The sequence below is a fragment of the Leptonychotes weddellii genome, chromosome 12, assembly GCF_054177405.1.
Source record: "Leptonychotes weddellii isolate Sample4059 chromosome 12, ASM5417740v2, whole genome shotgun sequence".
NCBI lineage: Eukaryota > Metazoa > Chordata > Mammalia > Carnivora > Phocidae > Leptonychotes > Leptonychotes weddellii.
In genome coordinates, this window is record NC_138380.1 from 71,715,246 (window position 1) to 71,726,721 (window position 11,476).

The 11,476-nt window shown below is 36.6% G+C and overlaps 1 protein-coding gene across 1 annotated transcript in view; it reads left to right on the forward strand.

The window, feature by feature from the left end:
* SEMA3E (semaphorin 3E) overlaps nt 1–11,476 on the forward strand; it is a 238,825-nt gene that overhangs the window by 44,361 nt on the left and 182,988 nt on the right. The gene's annotated exons all lie outside the window — the stretch shown is intronic.

Here is an 11,476-nt window from a genome sequence, read left to right on the forward strand (position 1 = left end):
TGGGAATGTCACACACTGTGAAATAGGCAGGGGCCAGAGGATGAAAGACTCCTGATTAAGGTAAGGAGTGAAGATATTTCCTGGGTGTACTGGGAAAACACCTCAAGGCTTAAGTAGGGAAATGATGTAACTGAGTTCTTTTTGGGAAGATCGCTTTTGCTGTTCCATGGAGCAGGAATTGGAAAGTGGCAAGTGTGGAGGAAGAGGGATCAGTGAAGAGACCTTGAGAACTTAAAAATTATCTGTCAGTATTCAAAGTCTACTTAAATGATGGCCTGTCACAGACATATATGAAGGGTACACTGCACTTTTTTTAAAAAAATTTATATATTCAGTCAACAGTGGCATATATTTAATAGCAAATCAGTTATCTGGTACCAATTATCTTGTACTCCATAAATGTTGAATACATGATATATATTATATACGTAGTGTAGGGTAGACATTGTTATAGGGGAGACATGTCATTGTTAATGTAAAAAAGAAAATGTATCTAAAAATAGTTTCTCTCAAGTAAGAGATGAGATGGCAATCCTGTTTCTCCAGCGTCTGGCCACCCAAATAGAAATTAATTTATCAATGATAAATAGTGGGCATTTTTACCTGGTCTGTGTGCTTCTGCTTAACTTTATTTTCACCAACCATTGATCCCAGAGATTTCACTTTTCCATCATGAACACTTGATAGAAGTGGTCTACAGAGCAGAATTACTGCTGGTTTTCAGACCTTCATTCAACCAATGGAGAATGGAGGTATATTTTTTATTATCTAGATTTTCATGTATTTGGATTTGAACAGTCTAAAAATAGAGTTGTAATTTGTGTCTCAGGAAAACTCTACTGCAGTTAGTTTCCAATTCCATTTCTCATTATGAGTACAAACTGCTAATCATTATTCTATTATTTTTTTAAAAGATTTTATTTATTTGAGACAGAGCCAGTGCAGGAGCTGGGCGGGGGGGGAGCTGGGAAGGGTACACAGGGTGGGGGGTGATGAGCAGATTTGGCACCGAGCCCCAAGCCCAAGCCAGGACTGGATTTCAGATCCCTAAGATCATGACCTGAGCCAAAAGATGCTCAACTGACTGAGCCACCCAGGTGCCCCCATTATTTATTTTTTTAAAGTGAGATAATAGTCTTTCTTCCTTGGGGTGCTTGGGTGGGTCAGTCAGTTAAATATCCAACTCGATTTCTGCTCAAGTCAAGTTAGCTGGGTTGTGAGGTCCAGCTGCACCTCAGGATCCATGCTGGGCTTGGAGCCGACTTAGGGTTCTTCTCCCTCTGCCCTTCCCCCACCTCATGCATGGAGCACTTTCTCTCTGTCTCTAAAATAAATGAATGAGTGAATGAATTAATGGATGAATAAACCCTTTCTTCCTTGTATCTATGAGGAAAATACTTGAATTTTTGACTGCAATAGAAAGCAGATTTCTCTCCATGACTTGGAAGTTAAGGAGTAGTATAGTTATGACCTTTCATTAGGCTTGCTTTAAACAACTTTCGTTTTCGGGCGCCTGGGTGGCTCAGTTGGTTAAGCGACTGCCTTCGGCTCAGGTCATGATCCTGGAGTCCCTGGATCGAGTCCCACATCGGGCTCCCTGCTCAGCAGGGAGTCTGCTTCTCCCCCTGACCCTCCCCACTCTCATGCTCTCTCTATCTCATTCTCTCTCTCAAATAAATAAATAAAATCTTTAAAAAAAAAAAAACAACTTTCATTTTCTTAAGATGTATAATTCTATTTCTTCTCACAGCACATAAAGAGGAACGATGTTGGTATTTTGCAGTTAATTTAATTACTTTCCACTAGTAAAAACAGTGACAGGATTTCCTATTGCTAAGAAAAATCCCCCAACCACCACCCTTGATTGGCAGTGTAGACAAAACTTCTTGCGAATGAAATAAAAACATTCCCAATTCATTTCTACTATATACTCTGACAGACTGTTTCACGTAGAGTTTGAGTCCATTTTCTACTACTCTGACTTCAGTAGCAGTTTAATGATTAATTGGTCAGCTAATACCTTTCATCAAGTTCCAGATTTTAGTCATCACTTGTAGTGATGAAATTATGTCATTTGCTGCCATATTTGTTTTTAGATTTAATCTACTGATGTTTGCAAAATTTCTTTTTCATAGTGTAAAATTTCATTTATTAAATTGAAAACATTAAAAAGTAGTTTGAAATTTTAGTTTTAAAGTGCTATATAGGTTAAGTAAATAAACATACCCTAAGAAAAACAAAATAAAGCAGTATTTGTAGTTTAAAACCCAGTGGTATTATTATTCATTAGGGACAAGTCTTTCAGACAGGAAAATTGATAGAATTCACTTCCCTTTTTTGCAACATGGAAGTTTAAGTTACAAGAAAAATAATTCAAGGTCCATTCCTGTAAATATTACTATAAGCAGAGTAGCAATATACTGCAATAGAGTGTTATATGGAACATTTTAAAAAACAGTTTGGAATCTTTAATGGTAAAATAATACACAATGGTAGGGACTTAGAAAATATGTGTTGAATTTTGTTTTTAAAGACATGTGTGAAGTGAAGGACTTCAGCCATGATACGGATCCTTGAACGATGCTAAATCTTACGAAGTTCGAAGTCTTAATTCCAGTTACCATTATAAAATGACTTTAGCATTCTGATACTACTTTTGAAAAACCAGGATAGTAAATCAGTTTCAGAGTAGACATGTGCAAGGCTTAATTTATGAAACTTTTAAACTACTTAAAATTAATTTAACTTTGTTTTTAAAAGCCAAATTTATCATCTAGGGAGTGTAACTATGCAATAATGAAGATCTGATATCATTTGACATGGAATTCAATGTATTAATAGGATCAAGTTTTCTTTTCTTTTTTTTTTTTTTTTTGCTTTTGGCACCTATATTCATTAAACAAACATTTAGCACCTCATATTTGCTTGGAACAGGAGTTTAAAAAACAATACAGGCTTTGCCTTCAAGGCAAAGAGAAGAGGGTTATATAAATTGACAATTATAGTTCAATGGCATAAATACTAAGATAGAGAGATAAAGGAAGCACAGAAATGAAATTTATCAGGTTGAAAAGTTAAAGAAGGCCTCCCAGAGAAAGTTCATGAAGTGTGTTTGATGAAAAAGTTGGAATTAGCTGGGGAAGTATACTCCAGACAAGTGGAGAATCATTCAGTTAATAAGACACAACAAAGAGAGATGCCTGGGTAGTTCAGCTAGTTAAGCGGCTGCCTTCCGCTCAGGTCATGATCCTTAAGGTCCTGGGATCGAGTCCGCATCTGGCTCCCTGCTCAGCGGGGAGCCTGCTTCTCCCTCTGCCTGCCACTCACCCTGCTTGTGCTCACTCTGGGTCTCTCTCTCTGATTTAAAAAAAAAAAAAAAAGATACAACAAAGAAATGATCAAAGTCTAAGTAGAAGAAGGGCCAATGAAGGTAAAGAGAAAGGGATCCATGTGATAGATAGTATGTGGATAGAATATACAGGATTTCATGAGAAATTAGAAGTAAGGGAGCTGATTGAAAGGAAGCATGGAGAATAACTTGAGTCGGTGATTTTAACTAAAATGAAGGTGGTAGTAAGGCTGAGTTTACTTTTGAACACATTACTTAGTTCACGGTAGAAATGATTAGTGTAAGGAAGATGATTTTGAGAGTAATCAAGAAATTTCTTATTTTAAAAATAGGAAATAGAAAGATTAGAATATTCTATTTGTAATTATTCCTGCTGAGTTTTAGGAAGAATTTTGGATAAAGAGACTTAAGATGATATCAAGTTCATCCTCTTACTAAAGTCTAGCTTTTTGTGATTGCTGTGCATGATTTTTTCTTTTAATGGAATTGTCTCATAGAATTAAATTGACTGGTTGTTTAGGCACAGAGTAGAATGTGCTTTGGTAAACTAAATTTGGTGAAACCAAGAATGTTTATCATGTTTATAAGAATGACTTATTCTTTTTTTAAAATATTTATTTATTTGAGAGAGAGAGAGAGAGAGAGAGAGCAGGGGGGGGAGGGGCAGAAGGAGAGGGAGAAGCAGACTCCCCACTGGGCAGGGAGCCTGATGCGGGGCTCCACCTGGGGCTCCATGCGGGGCTCGATCCCAGGACCCTGGTATCATGACCTGAGCCGAAGGTTTAACTGACTCAGCCACCCAGATGCCCCAAGAATGACTTATTCTTTCAGTGAGTTCATTCATTGTTGGTCTTCTAAAAACAAATTTAACAAGCCAGGTTGGCTACTTTTCTAACTAGACCATCTTTTTTTTTTTTTTTAAGATTTTTATTTATTTATTTGAGAGAGAGAAAGAGAGCATACTAGAAAGAACACAAGCGCGGGAGGATGGGCAGAGGGAGAAGCAGACTCCCCGCTGAGCAGGGAGCCCAGCAGGGCTGGATTCTAGGACCCCAGGACCATGACCTGAGCAGAAGGCAGGTACTTAACCAACTGAGCCACCTGGGTGCCCCAGTAATTAGACCATCTTAAATTGGCTATAGGAAGTGTGAATTAGGAAGGGAAAAAAAATAATTGTGGAAGTTGACACACTTGTTCCTAGTTTTTATTCAAATCCACATTGTATTTATTAACTGGAAAATTACACAAAACATTTTGCATTGAACCAGGTTTCTATTAACCATGTTTTCCTTTGTCGTATTTCTTAGTATATAATGGTTGTACTGCTGGAGTGTTATGTAGAAATATCTGCCAATGTAGTAGGCCAGTTTTAATCATAATTTGATTTACTCTAATCCAAGTCAAAATATACGAGACAATTATGCAACTCTAAATTTTATTTGTCTATACTACAAATGATAAATTGAGGTTTTTTAAAAAAAATTTAAGATTTTTAATTTCAGTTTTTAAATTTGAATTTAAATATTGGTTATAATTTTTAAGAAGAATACTCAAAATTGTTTTGCTTATCCAAACTGAGATTATCACACCAAAGTAATCAAAACATACAACTGGATTGCATTTATATAGTTTATTACATAATACACAGTTTATACATAATAAATAACCAATAGCTATTAGTTTTTTTTTTAAATCTCTGTCCTAATAGAGTTAAGGATAATTAAATATGTCACTCAACTGTGAAAAGTAAAATCTAACAAAACTTCAATTCAACATATACCTGCAAATAGTTAAATTTTATAATGGGATAAATTATATCTTTTAGAATTTGTCTTAATAAAACATGGCCAAATTTAGCTTTTCATATATTCAATACTTACAATATGAGTAGTCATTAATTGAATTTCTATACATTTCTGATTAATTCAAATATCGGTACTAACTGATTCCATAACTTCTGTGACTTTTATTATTCAAGGACTTAACAAAGCTCTACAGGTCTAAAGGGCCCATATTTGAATAAGCTGTCTTTTGTTATGTCTACATTTAATCAAATTTAGGCATAATACATTTTTATTCTGAAGTCATCTGCTTTTTATTATAGTGAGTCCTAGGTTTTCTCTTAGTTGCAAGTGCTTCTACTGTAAGAGGCGTTTGCTTTGAAATAATTGTGGAAGAATATGTTCTCTACCTGCATTTTAATAATTGGTCTTTCATTTGTTTTATGAATTGCAAGGAATGGTTAAAACATTTTTCTGTATTGGATGATGCCTTTTGAATAGCCCAAGCTATGAATTCTATCTTTTAATAGCTCAACAGTAGAAAAGGAAGGTTAAGCAATATAGTCATGAAACCAATTAAATGTCAGAGACCTAAGAAAACTTCTTGGCGGATGTGTGAAACATATTTTGTTGTTTCTTTGCAGTACTTTCTTATGAGAGACCTGTCTCAGTCATAACTGGATGCAAACAATGTTCTTGTGCCAAAACTTTAGAAAGGTAGAAATTATGAGGTGAGATCCCTTTTCTTACATGTACCAACATTACAAGTTAATATTTAGATCTTTTTCAAAATCTGGTAGCTCTTTAGCTTACATATGTTCCTCAAAATCAATGTATTTCAGGTTAGTTTATTTAAAAATAGAAAAAAGTTGGGGCGCCTGGGTGGCTCAGCCGTTAAGCGTCTGCCTTCAGCTCAGGTCATGACCTCAGGGTCCTGGGATCGAGCCCCGCATCGGGCTCCCTGCTCGGCGGGAAGCCTGCTTCTCCCTCTCCCACTCCCGCTGCTTGTGATCCCTCTCTCTCTGTGACTCTGTCAAATAAAGAAAATCTTTAAAAAAAAAAAAAATAGAAAAAAGTAATGTCAAAATTGAGATAAAATTTTATATGAAGACATTTTTGCTATTCCCTTATGATTTATTAAAATATCAATGCTCTAAGATTATTTACATTTATAATAAATATGAGAGAATAACAAAATATTACTTTACTTCCAAACATCTAACTTGAGATATATTTCTTTAGACTTTTTTATAATTAAAAAAAAATTATCCTGGGGGCGCCTGGGTGGCTCAGTCATTAAGCGTCTGCCTTCGGCTCAGGTCATGATCCCAGGGTCCTGGGATCGAGCCCCGCATCGGGCTCCCTGCTCCGTGGGGAGCCTGCTTCTCCCTCTCTCACTCCCTCTGCTTGTGTTCCCTTTCTAGCTGTGTTTCTCTCTGTCAAATAAATAAATAAAACCTTAAAAAAAATTATCCTGCATTCTCTCTCCTAGAGCCAATTTTCCTCTATTCTTGCTTTAAACCCTCTGTCATCTATCACATACTTCATCTAGAATTAAAATGAGTGGATACTCTTACAACACTTTTTAAAATTTGTTTCAATTTTGTCTAGTTTGCATTATTAGAGACTTATTTAGGCAAAGTATTACATATCTGTATATTACCTTACAGTGTAAAATAAATGCAGTACTAATTAAGTGTCTGCTTGCAAGATGTGATTTTTTTAACTGCTAGAATATGTCTTAGATCCCCTAATATTTTTAGAGTAACATCTTGAGCCTTGGCAAGTTACTGACATCCTATTGTTCAAATTCTAACTTAAGTTAAAATAGTCATGAGTATGGAAAATACAAACTATACAACAAAGGGCTAGGATACAACATATAGTTTTTAAAACTTGCTGCAGTTTTGGTCCCATTGGGAAAAAGGAGCCATATATTCTTTCCATGTCTATTAATTTATTCTTTATCCTTTGAATTTCTTGAGTTTTACATAAAATACGTCCCGACTCTCTTGTTATGGACTAAGTAGTGCTATCCAATCAACCTATTTCTCTATATCTATCCATCTATCTATCTAACCTTCTGTCCTTATATATCCATCATTCTGTGATGATCTACCTGTTTAAATGTAAATTTTAATATAATTATTTTTAAATTTAAGTCGAATTCTTTGGTGCTTTCAATAGTAAGTGGATAATACATTTAACTGAGGCAAATAGAAAACATACTGCATACATGAGAGAATGTGAAATCCAACTTACAGATTTTGAAATCTCATAGAACACACATAACTATCATGGAAATTAGTTGGAGTTTTAGCTATCATAAAGACTGCTAAACATAGTTTGGTCATGTTCCTTCAGCATAACACATTTTACACTTTCATTTGGGGTACTGAAAAACACATATTTGATAACAAATCTACTTACAGAAAAAGAGCACTAATTAGAAACTCCTGGGTACATTTTTTTTTTTTAAGATTTTATTTATTTATTTGACAGAGAGAGACAGCAAGAGAGGGAACACAAGCAGGGGGAGTGGGGGAGGGAGAAGCAGGCTCCTGGCTGAGCAGGGAGCCCGATGCGGGACTCGATCCCAGGATCCTGGGATCATGACCTGAGCCGAAGGCAGACGCTTAACCGACTGAGCCACCCAGGCGCCCCTCCTGGGTACATTTTAGCCATATTATGGTTATCTAAGCTGTGACATTTTCCTCTTCTGCTTTAGGAACAAAACACAAATTTTTAGCTGGGCTTAATACTGCCTGGTTTAAAGTTTACATTCCCCATCTTTCCTTATAGTTTATATACTATTTACTTAACATTTGCGTATGTCTGAAATTTTCCAACGAAAGTTTGATATATTAACCATCATAATTCAATAGAGAGATAAGCTTCTAAAGAATGAATGATCAAGGTATTAGCATATGCAAATAAAAATTTTAAATTATTTTAATAAGTTACTGGCTATAAGAAACGTACTTTTATTTATTTTTTATTTTTTTTAAAGATTTTATTTATTTATTTGACAGAGAGACAGCGAGAGAAGGAACACAAGCAGGGAGAGTGAGAGAGGGAGAAGCAGGCCTCCCGCGGAGCAGGGAGCCTGATGCGGGGCTTGATTCCAGGACCCTGGGATCATGACCTGAGCCGAAGGCAGACGCTTAATGACTGAGCCACCCAGGCGCCCCAAGAAACACACTTTTAGTTGACTATAGTTTATATAATATTCTTACAATGAAATTTACTTTTATCCATAACTTTCCAATAGATTTATATCCTGATATATATTCCAGGACATATTCTTTGATAGTAATATGACACCATTCACTTGAATTCTCTTTTCTTTTTTTTTTTAATTATGTTATGTTAATTACCATACATTACATCATTAGTTTTTGATGTAGTGTTCCATGATTCATTGTTTGCGTATAACACCCAGTGCTCCATGCAATACATGCCCTCTTTAATACCCATCACCAGGCTAACCCATCCCCTCAACCCCTCCCCTCAAAACCCTCAGTTTGTTTCTCAGAGTCCATAGTCTCTCATGGAATTCTCCTTTCTTTGTAAACTAAAATAAGTGAATGCACTGTTAGAGGCTTGAAGCTATGCAACTGAATAAATATTTAACCACCCAAGTGCTTAACTCCGTGAATAAAACTTTCTTCATGGTGTTGTTAATAGATGAATTTATCTAGTTGTTTGTGGGTTTGATGAAATTATACTGTGAAGGTCACAGCATGTATTCTTGTCCTTTTATTAAAGATTTCTAAGTTGGTACTTTCCCCAACAAATGCAAGGAAAAATATTAAACTATCTTTCCTTTTTCAATTATTTGAAGGTTAGAAAAATCAAAGAAGGGAGATGGTATATCTTTGTAGATCTTTGATGTTCAGAAGGAAAATGACCCACAGCTTACAATAACATTTAATTTTCACTGAGAGCAGACTGTGTTACAGCTGTTCCAGATAATTATGAGCTCAAGGGCTGACATAAAAATAAAAGAAACCATACATTTTGCATGTAAGTTTTGTTCCTCAAATCTCGAAAAGAGTAGAAAGCATAAATATGAGTAGAATGTCAGGCACATTGAAAATGACTTCTCAGGGTGCCCGAGTGGCTCAGTTGGTTGAGTGCTTGACTCTTGATTTCAGCTCAGTCATGATCTCAGGGTTGTGAGGGGGAGCCCCATATTGGGCTCACAGGCCAGGCGTGGAGCCTGCTTAAGATTCTCTCTGTCCCTCTCCCTCTGCTGCCCCTCTCTAAAGAAAAAAAAAAAAAAAAGACTTAAATACTTGTTGAAATTATGGTGGAAACAAATAAAACTTGTCTCCAATAGCATATATAAGTAAAATTAGTCAATGATACTTGTCTTATTAAGTCTCAGTATAAAGAATTATTCTTTTTTACTTTGTCTCTAAATGATACATTATGTTTAAGATATCATATGGTCCATGGAATATAATCCAAATCTGATCTTTGGTTTGATTCTACCTTGTAAGCAGGTGATAATACTGTGATTTGCTTTTATCCAAAGACCAATTTTAAGATATTCCAGCTCTCCTACCACTCTTCTCCAAGTAGGGGTAGGGAAAGAGTGGGGTGCTTTTATTTCTCACCTTTTCAGCAAAGCTGTCTTTCAAGGTAAAAACAAATGTAAATTATGCTGAATCAGACTTACTAAACAGGTGCACATTTCAAAGGGAAGTGACATCATAACCTGTTTAAAAGCCAGCAACTGAAATATCCACCAAATGGAGAATTTATTTTATTCCTCAGGAAAAGCTCTTGCCCCCCACTTCTGTTGATTGTTCCTTGTATCAGTTAGCTTTTGCTGTGTATCAAACCACCCCCAAACTGACGGACTTCAAACACTCCAGTTTCTTTAGTCCATGGTTCTGTGGTTGGAAGGCATAGTAATTCTGGTCTGTGATATGTTGACTGATCTCTGCTGGACTCTCTCCTAGGTCTGGTCAGCTGCCAGGTTGATCGGTCACTGAATGATCTAGAACGGTATCACACAAGTCTGGCTGTTGGCAGATGGTCAGCTAGTGGACCATTGGCTGGCACTCTTCACTTCTCCATGTGGACCCTCATTCTCCAGCAGGTTAGCACAGACTAACTTGTTCACAAGTACAGCAAGAGACAGGAAGTCTCAGAAGGCAAACCCTCATGAAGTCTCCACTTGAATAGTCTTGAATAGTATTTGCTCTTATCCCATTGGCCAAAGAAAATCATATGGCTCAACATAGGTTCATGTGGGGGAGGATTACCCAAAGATGCAGACACAGGGAAGGGACTTATTATTGCTAGCAGTCTATCTCACTCTCTTTCTCTTTCTCTCTCGCTCTTTAAAAAAAAATTTTTTTTTTTTTTTTTTACTTTCTACTTTTTTTCCCCTCAGAATATGGCCTCTTGGGGCACCTGGGTGGCACAGTTGGTTGGACATCCAACTCTTGGTTTCCACTCAGGTCATGATCAGGTCGTGGGATCAAGCCCTGCATTGGGCTCGTGCTCAGCAGTCTGCTTAAGATTCTCTCTCCCTCTCCCTCTGGCCCTCCCACACTGTTTTGTCATGTGCAAACACTCACTGTCCCTCTCAAATGAATAAATCTTTTCTTAAAAAAAAAATATGACCTCTTGTCACTGTACATGTTATGGTCTTTGGAATCACTTTTTCATGATAAAGATTTCTCTACCACAGCCGTATACGTTTCCATTTTCTTTTCAAAAATTAATTTTAGTTCCTGAGATTAAGAATTCCTCATATCAGTGAGATCATATGATATATGTCTTTCTCTGATAGACTTATTTCACTCAGCATAATACCCTCTAGTTCCAGCCACGTCGTTGCAAATGGCAAGATCTTGTGGTGTTTTGTTTTTTTTTTTTGATGGCTGCATAATATTCCATTTTGTGTGTGTGTGTGTGTGTGTGTGTGTACACGCCACATCTTTTTTATCCATTCATCTGTTGATGGACATCTTGGCTCTTTCCACAGTTTGGCTATTGTGGACATTACTGCTACAAACATTGGGGTGCATGTACCCCTTCAGATCACTACATTTGTATCTTTGGGGTAAATACCCAGTAGTGCAATTCCTGGGTCATACGGTAGCTCTATTTTCAACTTTTTGAGGAACCTCCATACTGTTTTCCAGAGTGGTTGCACCAGCTTGCATTCCCACCAACAGTGGAGGAGGGTTCCCTTTTCTCCACATCCCCACCAACATCTGTCGTTTCCTGACTTGTTAATTTTAGCCATTCTGACTGGTGTGAGGTGGTATCTCATTGAGGTTTTGATTTGGATTTCCCTGATGCCGAGCAATGTTGAGCACTTTTT